This window comes from Macaca fascicularis, chromosome X (genome assembly GCF_037993035.2).
Source record: "Macaca fascicularis isolate 582-1 chromosome X, T2T-MFA8v1.1".
NCBI lineage: Eukaryota > Metazoa > Chordata > Mammalia > Primates > Cercopithecidae > Macaca > Macaca fascicularis.
In genome coordinates, this window is record NC_088395.1 from 39,046,283 (window position 1) to 39,057,810 (window position 11,528).

The following is an 11,528-nucleotide window of genomic DNA, read 5'->3' on the forward strand; positions in this document are numbered from 1 at the left end:
AGATAATCATGTGGTTTTTGTCTTTAGTTCTGTTTATGTGATGTATCAAATTTATTGATTTGTGTATGTTGAACCAACCTTGCATCCTGGGGATGAAGCTGACTTGATCATGGTGGATAACCTTCTTTTTGATGTGCTGCTGGATTTGGTTTGGCAGTATTTTGTTGAGGATTTTTGCATTGATGTTCATCAAGGATATTGGCCTGAAGTTTTGTTTTGTTTTGTTTTATCTCTGCAAGGTTTTGGTATCAGGATAATGCTGGCCTCATAGAATGAGTTAGAGAGGAGTCCCTCCTCCTCAATATTTTGGAATACTTTAAGTAAGAATGTTACCAACTCTTCTTTGTACATCTGATAGAATTCAGGTGTGAATACGTCTAGTCCTGGGCTGTTTTGTTTTGTTTTGTTTTGTTTGGTTGGTAAGTTATTTATTACTGCCTCAATTTCAAAACATGTTATTGGTCTGTTCAGGGATTCAATTTCTTCCTGGTTCAGTCTTAGGAGGGTATATATGTCCAGGAATTTATCAATTTCTTCTAAATTTTCTAGTTTACATGCATAGAAGTATTCGTAATATTCTCTGATGGTTGTCTATTTCTGTGGGGTTAGTGGTAATATCCCTCTTGTTTTTCTTATTATGTTTATTTGAATCTTCTGTCTTCTTTATTAGTGTAGTTAGCAGTTGATTTATTTTATTAATTTTTTCAAAAATCCATCTCCTGAATTTGTGGATCTTTTGAATGGTTTTTTAATGTCTCTATCTCCTTCAGTTCAGCTCTGATTTGGGGTAATTTTTGTCTTCTGCTAGCTTTGGGATTTGTTTGCTCTTGGTTCTCTCATTCTTTCAGTTTTGAGTTTGGTTGTTAAGCTGAGGTCTTTCTAACTTTTTGATCTGGTCATTTAGTGCTATACATTTCCATCTTAACTCTGCCTTAGCTGTGTCCTAGAGATTCTGGCACGTGGTCTCTGTGTTCTCATTAGTTTCAAAGAACTTCTTGATTTCTTCCTTAATTTCATTATTTACCCAAAAGTCATTCAGAAGCAGGTTATTAAATTTTCATCTAATTGTGTGGTTTTGAATGAATTTCTTACTTTTGATTTTGTATTTGATCGTGCTGTGGTCTGAGAGACTGTTTGTTATGATTTCAGTTCTTTTGCATTTACCAGGAAGTGTTTTGCTCCGATTATGTGATCAATTTTAGAGCAAGCGCTATTTGGTGATGAGAAGAATGTATTTTCTGTTGTTTTAGGGTGGAGAGTTCTGTAGATATCTATCATGTCTATTTTATCCAGTGCTGAGTTCAGGTCCTGAATATATTTTTAAATTTTCTGTCTCGATGATCCATGCAATGTTGTTAGTGGGGTGTTAAAGTCTTCCACTAGTATTGTCTGGGAGTCTAAGTCTCTTTGCAGGTCTCTAGAACTTCCTTTATAAATCTGGGTGCTGCTGTGTTGGGTGCATATATATTTAGGTTAGTTAAATCTTCTTGTTGAATTGAACCCTTTATCATTATATAATGCCCTTCTCTGTCTGTTTTTATCTTTGTTGGTTTGAAGTCAGTTTTTTTTCAAAAATGAGAATTGAACCTCTGCTTTTTTCTGTTTTTCATTTGTTTTGTAGATTTTCCTCCATACCTTCATTTTGAGCCTATGTGTGTCATTGCATGTGAGATGGGTCTTTTAAAGACAGCATATCAGTGGGTCTTGGATCTTTTTTTAGCTTGCCACTCTGTGTCTTTTAATTTGGGCATTTAGCCCATTTAAATTTAAGGTTAGTATTTATATGTGTGGATTTTATCCTGTCATCATGATGTTAGCTGGTTATTTTGCAGACTTGTTTATGTAGTTGCTTTATAGTGTAAAAATATGGAATATTTCACAAATTTGTGTGTCATCCTTGCACAGTAGCCATGCTAATCTTCTCCATATTGTTCTAAACTTAGTATACATGCTGCCGAAGCAAGCACTAGATAATATGCTTCATGGTGAAAGACTGAATGCTTCCCGTAAGATTGAGAACAAAGCAAGGATGTCTACTCTCACTACTATTCAGCATCATAGTGGAAATCTTAGCCAGTTCAATAAGGCAAGAAATCAAAAGAGATAAAGATTAAAAAGGAAAAAATACAACTGTTCCTATTTGCAGATGACATTGTGGTTTACATAAAAAACCTGAAAGAATAAAAAACAAAACAAAGCAATTCAGAACTCCTTAAAAAATGAGCGATTTTAGGAGAGGTTAAGAATACATTAATGAAATAGAAAGTCAATCATGTTTCTACATATTAGCAATGAACATTTGTAAGCTGAAATTTAAAAACTACCATTTCTATATACTCTAAAAAAAATGAAATACATTCCCCAAGTTACCATGATTCAACTTACAATTTTCTGACTATATTACAGGCTTGTTAGGATGTGACTCCATCATAAGTTGAGGAGCTCCTTAAAACTTATAATGGGATTATGGTTTATATTGAATGTGTATCACTTTTGCACCATCATAAAGTCAAAAGTTTGCAAGTTGAAACATCATAAATCAGGGGCAATTGTGTTCCTAACATTAAAGGCATTTTCAATTTATGATGCTTTTTACTTATGATGGGTTCATTAGGATGCAACTCCATCATAAGTCAAGAAGCAGCTGTACTTATGTGTAAATCACACAAAACCTGTACACAAATGTTTAGAACAGCTCTATTCATAATCACAAAAAACTGCAAACAACCCAAATGCCCTTTAAAAGGGATTAAAAAAACAGTGTTACAGCCATACAATGGAATATTATTCAGCAATAAAAAGGAATGCACTATTGATAAAATAAACAGCTATATGACTCTAAAAGGCTGAGTAAAAGAATCCAGTCTTAAAGGTAACAATCTATATGATTCCATTTTATATGACATCCTCTAAAAGACAAAATGATAGTGATAGAGAATAGATCAGTGGGTGCCAGGGGTTAGAGGTAGCGGCACGGAGTGGCTACAAAGAGATTTCGTGAGTGAGTCTTTTGGCTAATGTAAATGTTCTTTATCCAGATATTGGTGGTGGTCACATGAATTAAAACATGTGTTAAAAGTCATAGAAATACATGTCCCCCACAAAAAAAAAAAAAATCCATTTGACTGTATGTTAATCTAAAAAATAAAATTTGAAAAAGAAAAGATTAAGCAAGAGGATTCTGGGAAGATGACAGAGTAGAAAGCACCATAAATACGTTTCCCCAAGAAGACAATAATTGCACTAGCAAACTCTGTGTGATGTAACTATTTTGGAACTGTAGAGTTTATTGAAGGCTTTTAACTTCCAGCGGAAGGCATGGGTGGTAAACTGTGGTTAATTTCAGCTCTTAGCACAGTAGTAGCTACCCACTCTCAGCCTTGTGGCAGTCATCTGTGCATTTTCCCTGGAACAACCTGTACATAGCTTGCAGTGCCCGGGATACGCATAAGAACTCAGCCCTCCAAATACCGAGGATCTGTGCTCAGATTGCTGATTGCTATTTCTGATCATAGAAACACAAAGAGGTGGGACGCCACTGTTGTTGCACCTTCCCACATTGTTGCAAGAGCCTCCCCCCTAGCTAAAATGACTTCCAGGAGATTTGAAGTGCTGGCACCCGTTTTTTCTCCCTTCATTTTTCTCTTTTTCCTCTTTTTAGAGCCAGCCACTAAAGACTAAGATATTCAGGCCGGGTGCAGTAGCTAACACATGCAATCTCAGCATTTTGTGAGGCCATGGCAGGAGGATCACTTGATTCCAGAAGCTCAAGACCAACCTGGGCAACATAGTGAGACCCCCATCTCTACGGAAAAAAAGAGAAAGATTCACAAGCAACTATGTATATGAGAGAGATTAGAAAGTGACTGTACATGACCAGGGAAAGGTGCAGGCTCACAAAAGGCTTGGAAAGGTCTTAAGTTTACACCTCAGGCTGATCCTTGGCACAGAGACAGAATACAACAATTAACAAAGAAAAAAAAATAGCAAAAATAACGAATCCTCAGAAAGGGGGGGAATTGGATTTCCAGAATTACCACATTACTAGATTCAAATGTCTGGATTTCAACAACAAAACTGACAAAGTATACAAAAAGAGAGTAAAGTGTGACCTATTCAAAGGGGAAAAAATAAGTCAATGAAAACTGTCCCTGAAAGAGAGCAAATGACAGACTACTAGACAATTACTTTAAAATAGCTATCTTAAAGATGCTCAAAGAACTAAAGGAAGATATGGAGAAAGTCAAGAAAACAATGTGTGAATGAAATGGGAATGTCAATCAAGAGACAGAAAGCTGAAAAAGAAACCAAAAGAAATTGTGGAATGGAAAAATATAATCACTGAAATTAAAAAATTCACTAGAGGACTTCAAAGGCAAATTTCAGAAGGCAGAAGAAAGAACCAGTTAACTCGAAGATAGGGCAATGGAAATTATTCAGTCTTGAGGAACAGACAGAAAGGAGATTGAATAAGATTGCATAGAACCTAAGGGACCTGTAAGACACGATCAAATGGACCAACATATACATTGTGGGATTTCCAGGAGAAGAGAGACAAAAAAGGTAGAGAATATTTGAACAGTTAATGGAAGAAAAACTACCCAAATTTGCTGAAGGGCATGAATATAAATATCCAAGAAGCTCAACAAACTCCAAGTAAGATGACCTCAAAGACACCCTCACTGAGACACATTATAATCAAACTTTTGAAAGACAAAGACAAGAGAATCTTAAAAGCAACAAGAGAGAAGTGATTCATCAGATACAAGGAATCCTCAGTAATAATATGAGCAGATTTTTCATCAGAAACTTGGAGGCCAGAAGGAAGTGGGCTAATAGAGTCAAGGTGCTAAATGAAAAAAAAAAAAGTCAACCAAGAATCCTATATTCAGCAAAACTATCCTTCAAAAGTGAGGCTGAAAGTAAGATGGTCCCAAATAAGCAGAAACTGAGGGAGTTTGTTACCACTAGACCTGCCCTGCAAGAAATGCTCAAGAGAGTTTTGCGGGGTAAAATGAAAGAACACTAGCAGCAAGTTAATTCTCTACGAAGAAATATAGATCTCAATAAAAGTACATACATGGGCAATTATAAAAGATAATATTATGCTAACAATTTGTAATTCCACATTTTCTCTCATGATTTCGGAGATTAATACCTTTTAAAAAATAGTCTGAAAAGCGAGTGTTACTATAATTTAGCTTTATAAGTCCACAATTTATTTTCTTCACAACCTAAGACACTAAGCATTTAAAATAATTGTTTGTTTGTGTTTTGGACACAAAATGTACAAAGTTGTAATTTGTAACATCAGTAACCAAAAGAGTCAAGGATAGAGCTATTAAAGGAGTAGAAAGTCAATAAAAACATAAATTCACTTCAGAGTGTTATAACTTTAGGATACTGAATGTAATCCCCATGGTATCCACAAAGAAAATATTTATAGAATATATACAAAAGGAATTTAAACAGTTCAGTACAAAGAAGCAAATAAACACAAAAGAAGACAGTAATGCAGGAAATGAAGAGTAAGAAATTTTTGGTTTCTATAAGGCATATAGACAAAAGTATCGAAATGAAAGAAGTAAGTCCCTCCTTATCAGTAATTACTTTAAATGTGAATGGATTAAACCCTCCAATAAAAAGACAGATTAGCAGAATGAATTTTCAAAGTCCAACTATATGCTTTCCACAAAAGACTCACATTATATCCAAAAATACAAATATAATGAAAGTGAAAGGATTAAAAAATATTTTATGCAAATAAAGAAAAGAGAGCAAGGGTAACTAATACTAACATCAGACACAATCAACTTTAAATCAACAAAAGGTTATAAGAGACAGTACTACAATAGTAGTTGGATACTTTAATATTACATTCTTAATAATGTATAGAAAAACAGACAAAAGGTAAACAAGAAAACAGAGGACTTAATGCAATAAACCAAGTAGCTCTAACAGACATACAGAAGACTCTACCCAACAACAATAGCATACACATCCTTCTCAAGTGCACATGGAATATTTTCCAGGATAGGCTATATGTTAGGACACAGATTAAGTTTTATATGATTCAAATAGATAAACATCACAAAATGTAGCTTCTTGGACCACAATAAGGTAAAGTTAGAAATCAATAGCAAAAGTAAAACTGAAATAATCACAACTTTCTGGAAATTAATAATTTTCAACAACCAATGGATCAAAGAAGAAATTACAAGGGAAATGAGAAAATACTGAAAGATGAATGAAAATAAATACACACTATATCAAAACTTTTGGAACTCAGCAAAAGCAATGATCAGGAAAAAAATTTACAGATAAAAATGCTTACATTTAAAAACAAAACAGATCTCAAGTCAACAACCTAATTTCACAACTTACAGAAATACAAAAAGAGTAACAAAATAAAACTAAAGGTAGCAGAAAGAAGGAAATACTAAAGACTAGAGTAGAGATAAATGAAATAGATAATCAAAAACCAATAGAGAAAGTCAATAAAATCTTTAGCTAGATGGACCAAGAAGAAAAGAGAGAAGACTCAAAATATTAAAATCAGAAATGAAAGTTACTACCAATTCCATAAAAATAAAAAGTATTGTAAAAGAGTACTATCTTAAAAATTGGATAAGCTGGATCAAATGGGAAAACTCCTAGAAATACAAAATCTACCAAGACTAAATCATGAAGAAATATAAAATCTGAATAGACCTATAACTAGTAAAGAGATTGAATCAGTAATCAAAAATCTCCTGACAAAGAAAACTCTTGGAGCTAATGGCTTCACTGGTGAATTTTACCAAACGATTAAAAACTAACAATTATTCTCAACCTATTCCAAAAATTGAAGAGGAGGCAATACTCCCTAACTCATTCTATGAGGCCAAAATTACCCTGACATCAAAGCCAAAGATACTACAAGAAAAATACAGATCATATCTCTTATGAGCACTGATGCAAAAATCCTCAACAAAATACTAGCAAACCAAATGCAACAGCTTATTAAAAGGTTTCCACATTATAATCAAGTGTGATTTATCCCTGAAATGCAAAGATGGTTGAACATATGAAAATTAATGAATATAATACACCACATTAACCCTTTTCCCATTTGCCCTGAGAATATTCACTGGTAGGCTTGCAACTGTAGCATTTATCCCAAGACAACTTTGCCACAAAATATCTCACTTTTATTATAATTTTTATATCACTCTAATATATCAAAAGATGTCATACTATTTATAGCATTCTGTTTTTAGTAGTGATATTTCCATTTACAAAATATAATAATTCTTAATCACTGAAAACGTCAAATCCTATAAAACATAGCATTCCTATGTATGATCATTCTCGAATGTTTCTTGCCTGAAGATTCATTTGATAAATCCAATTTTTCCCAAATAATAGATGATTCTGATGATTCAGACTATTCAGATGTTATTTCTGTTTAGAGATAACTCCAGGAACAGCTTTTATATTTTGTTTTCACATTAAAAATCAGTCATATTTGCTTCAGCCTCAAAGAGAGTGTTTATGTATAATTAAACAAGTGCTGGCAGCTCACTGCACTTTTTATCTGAATGGGAAACGGGTTAACAGAATGAAAGGGAAAAGCCACACGATTGTCTCAATTGATACAGAAATAGCATTTGATGGATTTCAACACCTTTTCATGAAAAAAGGACTAAAAAAACTAGAAATAGAGATAAAACTACTTCAAAGAAATAAAAGCCATGTATGAAAAACCCACAGCAAACATTATACTCAATGGTAAAAGACTGAAAACTTTTTCTTTAAAATTAGAAGTGAGGCAAAAATGCCCACTTTTGTCTTTTCTGCTCAGCATAGTACCAGAAGTTATAGCTAAAGCAATTAGGCAAGAAAAATAAGTAAAAGACATCCAAATTGAAAAAGAAGAGGAAAAATTATCTCTGTTCACAGATGATGTAATATTATACTTTAAAAAACCTTAAAAATTCCACAAAAGACTGTTAGAACTGTTAAGTTAATTCAGAAAAGTAACAGGATAAAAAGTCAACACACAAAACCAATAGCATTTCTACATATATGCTAACAATGAATGATTTGAAAGGGAGATTAGGAAAAAATGTCATTTAAACAGCACCAAAAATAATAAAATGTCTAGAAATTAACCAAAGAAGTGAGAGACTTGTATAAAGAAAACTAAAAGCATTGCTGAAATGAATCAAAGAAGACATAAATGGAAAAACATCCATGATTATGAATTGGAAGACAGTATTGTTAAAATGCTCATACTATTCAAAGTGTTCTACAGATTCAGTGTAATCTCTATCAAATCCCTATGACTTTTTTTGCAGAAATAAAAGAAAAATTAAATTCGAAAGGCATCTTTAGAAACCTCAAATAGCCAAAACAATCTTTAAAAAGAAGAACAAAGCTGGGGGACAGGCACTTCCTGATTTCAAAACTTACTACAAAGCTATAGTAATCAAAGCAGTGTAGTACTGGCATAAGATAGACATATAGACCAATGAAACAGAATAGATATCCCAGAAATAAATCTTTGCATGTATGGTCAAATGAGTTTTGACAAGGATGCTTAGACCATTTAGTGAGGGAAAGACAGTCTTTTCAACAAAGCAGGCAGGGAAACCTGGACATTCATATCTAAAAAATGATGTTGAACTCTTACCTAACAATGTATACAAAAATAAACTCAAAATGGATCAAATACTTAAATATAGGACCTAAAACTATAAAACTCTTAGGAGAAAACATATGGCAAAAACTTCACAACACTAGATCTGGAAATGATTTCTTAGATATTACATCAAGAGCACAGACAATGAAAGAAACAAAGGAAAAATTTTAAATGTATATTTCAAAATATGATATCAATAGGGTAAAAGTATTCAGATGAGAATATTTTTAAATCTTACAACTGATATGGATGAAAATACTTTCAAATTATTTATCTGATAAGGAATTGATAACAGAGTGTATAGAAAACTTCTAAAACTGAACAACGACATGAATTCAAAAATGGGCAAATGACTTGAATAACCATTTCTCCAAAGAAGACATACAAATGTCCAATAAGAAAATAAATATGCTGAGCATCACTAATCATTTGGAAAATTCAAATCAAAACTTCAATGGTGGGGGGTGACAGGCAAGATGGCCAAATAAGAATAGCTCCAGTCTGCAGCTCCCAGCAATATCAGTGCAGAAGGTGGGAGATTTCTGGATTTCCAGTTGAGGTACCTGGTTTATCAAAATGGGACTGGTTAGACAGTGGGTGCAGCCCACAGAGGGTGAGCCAAAGTAGGGTGGGGCATCGCCTCACCCAGGAAGCAAAAGGGGTTAAGGAACTCCCTCCCCTAGCCAAAAGAAGCCATGAGGGACTGTGCCATGAGGAATGGTGCACTCTGGACCAGATACTGTGCTTTTCCCATGGTCTTCGCAACCCATAAACCAGGAGATTCCCTCAGGTGCCTACACCACCAGGGCTCTGGGTTTCAAGCACAAAAATGGGTGGCCATTTGGGCAGACACAAAGCTAGCTGCAAGAATTTTTTTTCATACCCCAGTGGTACCTGGAATGCCAGTGAGACAGAACCATTCACTCCCCTGAAAAGGAGGCTGAAGCCAGGCAGCCAAGTGGTCTAGATCAGCGGATCCCACCTCCATGGAGCCCAGCAAGCTAAGATCCACTGGCTTGAAATTCTCACTGCCAGCACAGCAGTCTGAAGTCGACCTGGGACACTTGAGCTTGGTGCGGGGAGGGGCATTCAACATTACTGAGGCTTGAGTAGGTGGTTTTCCCCTCACAGTGTAAACAAAGCCACAAGGAAGTTCTAACTGGGCAGAGCCCACTGCAGATTGACAAAGACAGTGTAGCAACACTGTCTCTCTCTGGATTCCTCCTTTCAGGACAGGGCATCGCTTAAAGAAAGGCAGCAGACCCAGTCAGGGGCTTATCAATAAAACTCTCATCTCTCTGGGACAGAGCACCTGAGGGAAGGGGTGGCTGTAGGCGCAGCTTCAGCAGACTTAAACGTTCTTGCCTGCTGGCTCTGAAGAGAGCAGCAGATCTCCCAGCACAGTGCTCGAACTCTGCTAAGGGACAGACTGCCTCCTCAAGTGGATCGCTGACCCCCATGCCTCCTGACTGGGAGACACGTCCCAGCAGGGGTAGATAGACACCTCATAGAGGAGAGCTCTGGCTAGCATCTGGCAGGTGCCCCTCTGGGATGAAGCTTTCAGAGAAAGGAACAGGCAGCAATCTTTGCTGTTCTGCAGCCTCTGCTGGTGATACCCAGGCAAACAGGGTCTGGAGTGGACCTCCAGTGAACTCCAGCAGACCTGAAGCAGAGGGGCCTGACTGTTAAAAGGAAAACTAACAAACAGAAAGGAATAACATCAACATCAACCACAAGGATGTCTACACAGACACCCCATTCGAAGGTCAACAGCATCAAAGACCAAAGGTAGATAAAACCACCAAGATGAGGAATAAAACAGCACAAAAAGGCTGAAAATTGCCAAAACCAGAATACCTCTTCTCTTCCAAAGGATCACAACTCCTCACCAGCAAGGGAACAAAACTGGGCAGAGAATGAGTTTGACAAATTGACAGAAGTAGGCCTCTGAAGATCGGTAATAAAAAACTCCTCCGAGCTAAAGGAGCATGTTCTAATCCAATGTAAGGAAGCTAAAAGCCTTGAAAAAAGGTTAGAGGAATTGCTAACTAGAATAACCAGTTTGGAGAAAAACATAAATGACTTGATGGAGCTGAAAAACACAACACAAGAACTTCATGAAACATACACAGGTATCAATAGCCAAATTGGTCAAGCGGAAGAAGGAATATCAGAGATTGAAGATCAACTTACTGAAATAAAGCATGAAGACAAGATTAGAGAACAAAGAATGAAAAAGAACAAAGTCTCCAAGAAATATGGTACTATGTGAGAAGACCAAACCTACATTTGATTGGTGTACCTTAAAGTGACGGGGAGAATGGAACCAAATTGGAAAACACTCTTCAGGATATTATGCAGGAGAACTTCCCCAACCTTGCAAGACAGGCCAACATTCAAATTCAGGAAATACAGAGAACACCACAAAGATAATCCATGAGAAGCACAACCCCAAGGCACATAATTGTCAGATTCATCAAGGTTCAAATGAAGGAAAAAATGTTAAGGACAGATAGAGAGAAAGGCCAGATTACCCACAAAGGGAAGCTCATCAGACTAACAGTGGATCTCTCTGCAGAAACCCCACAAGCCAGAAGAGAGTGGGGGCCAATATTCAACAATGTTCTTTTTTGTTTTTTTGTTTTTGTTTTTGTTTTTTTGAGACGGAGTCTCACTCTGTCACCCACGCTGGAGTGCACTGGTGTGATCTTGGCTCGCTGCAGTCTCCACCTCCTGGGTTCATGTCATTCTCCTGCTTCAGTCTCCCACGTAGCTGGGACTACAGGTGCCCGCCACCACACCTAGCTAATTTTTTTGTATTGTTAGTAGAACAAGGTTTCACCAT

At 36.0% G+C, this 11,528-nt stretch overlaps 1 non-coding gene across 1 annotated transcript; it reads right to left on the minus strand.

Moving 5' to 3' along the window:
• Positions 1 to 1,860: 1,860 nt before the first annotated feature.
• LOC123571429 (U6 spliceosomal RNA) lies at positions 1,861 to 1,967 on the minus strand. The gene has a single exon (XR_006695593.1). It is a non-coding gene; the product is annotated as a U6 spliceosomal RNA (small nuclear RNA).
• Between the last annotated feature and the right edge of the window lie 9,561 nt (positions 1,968 to 11,528).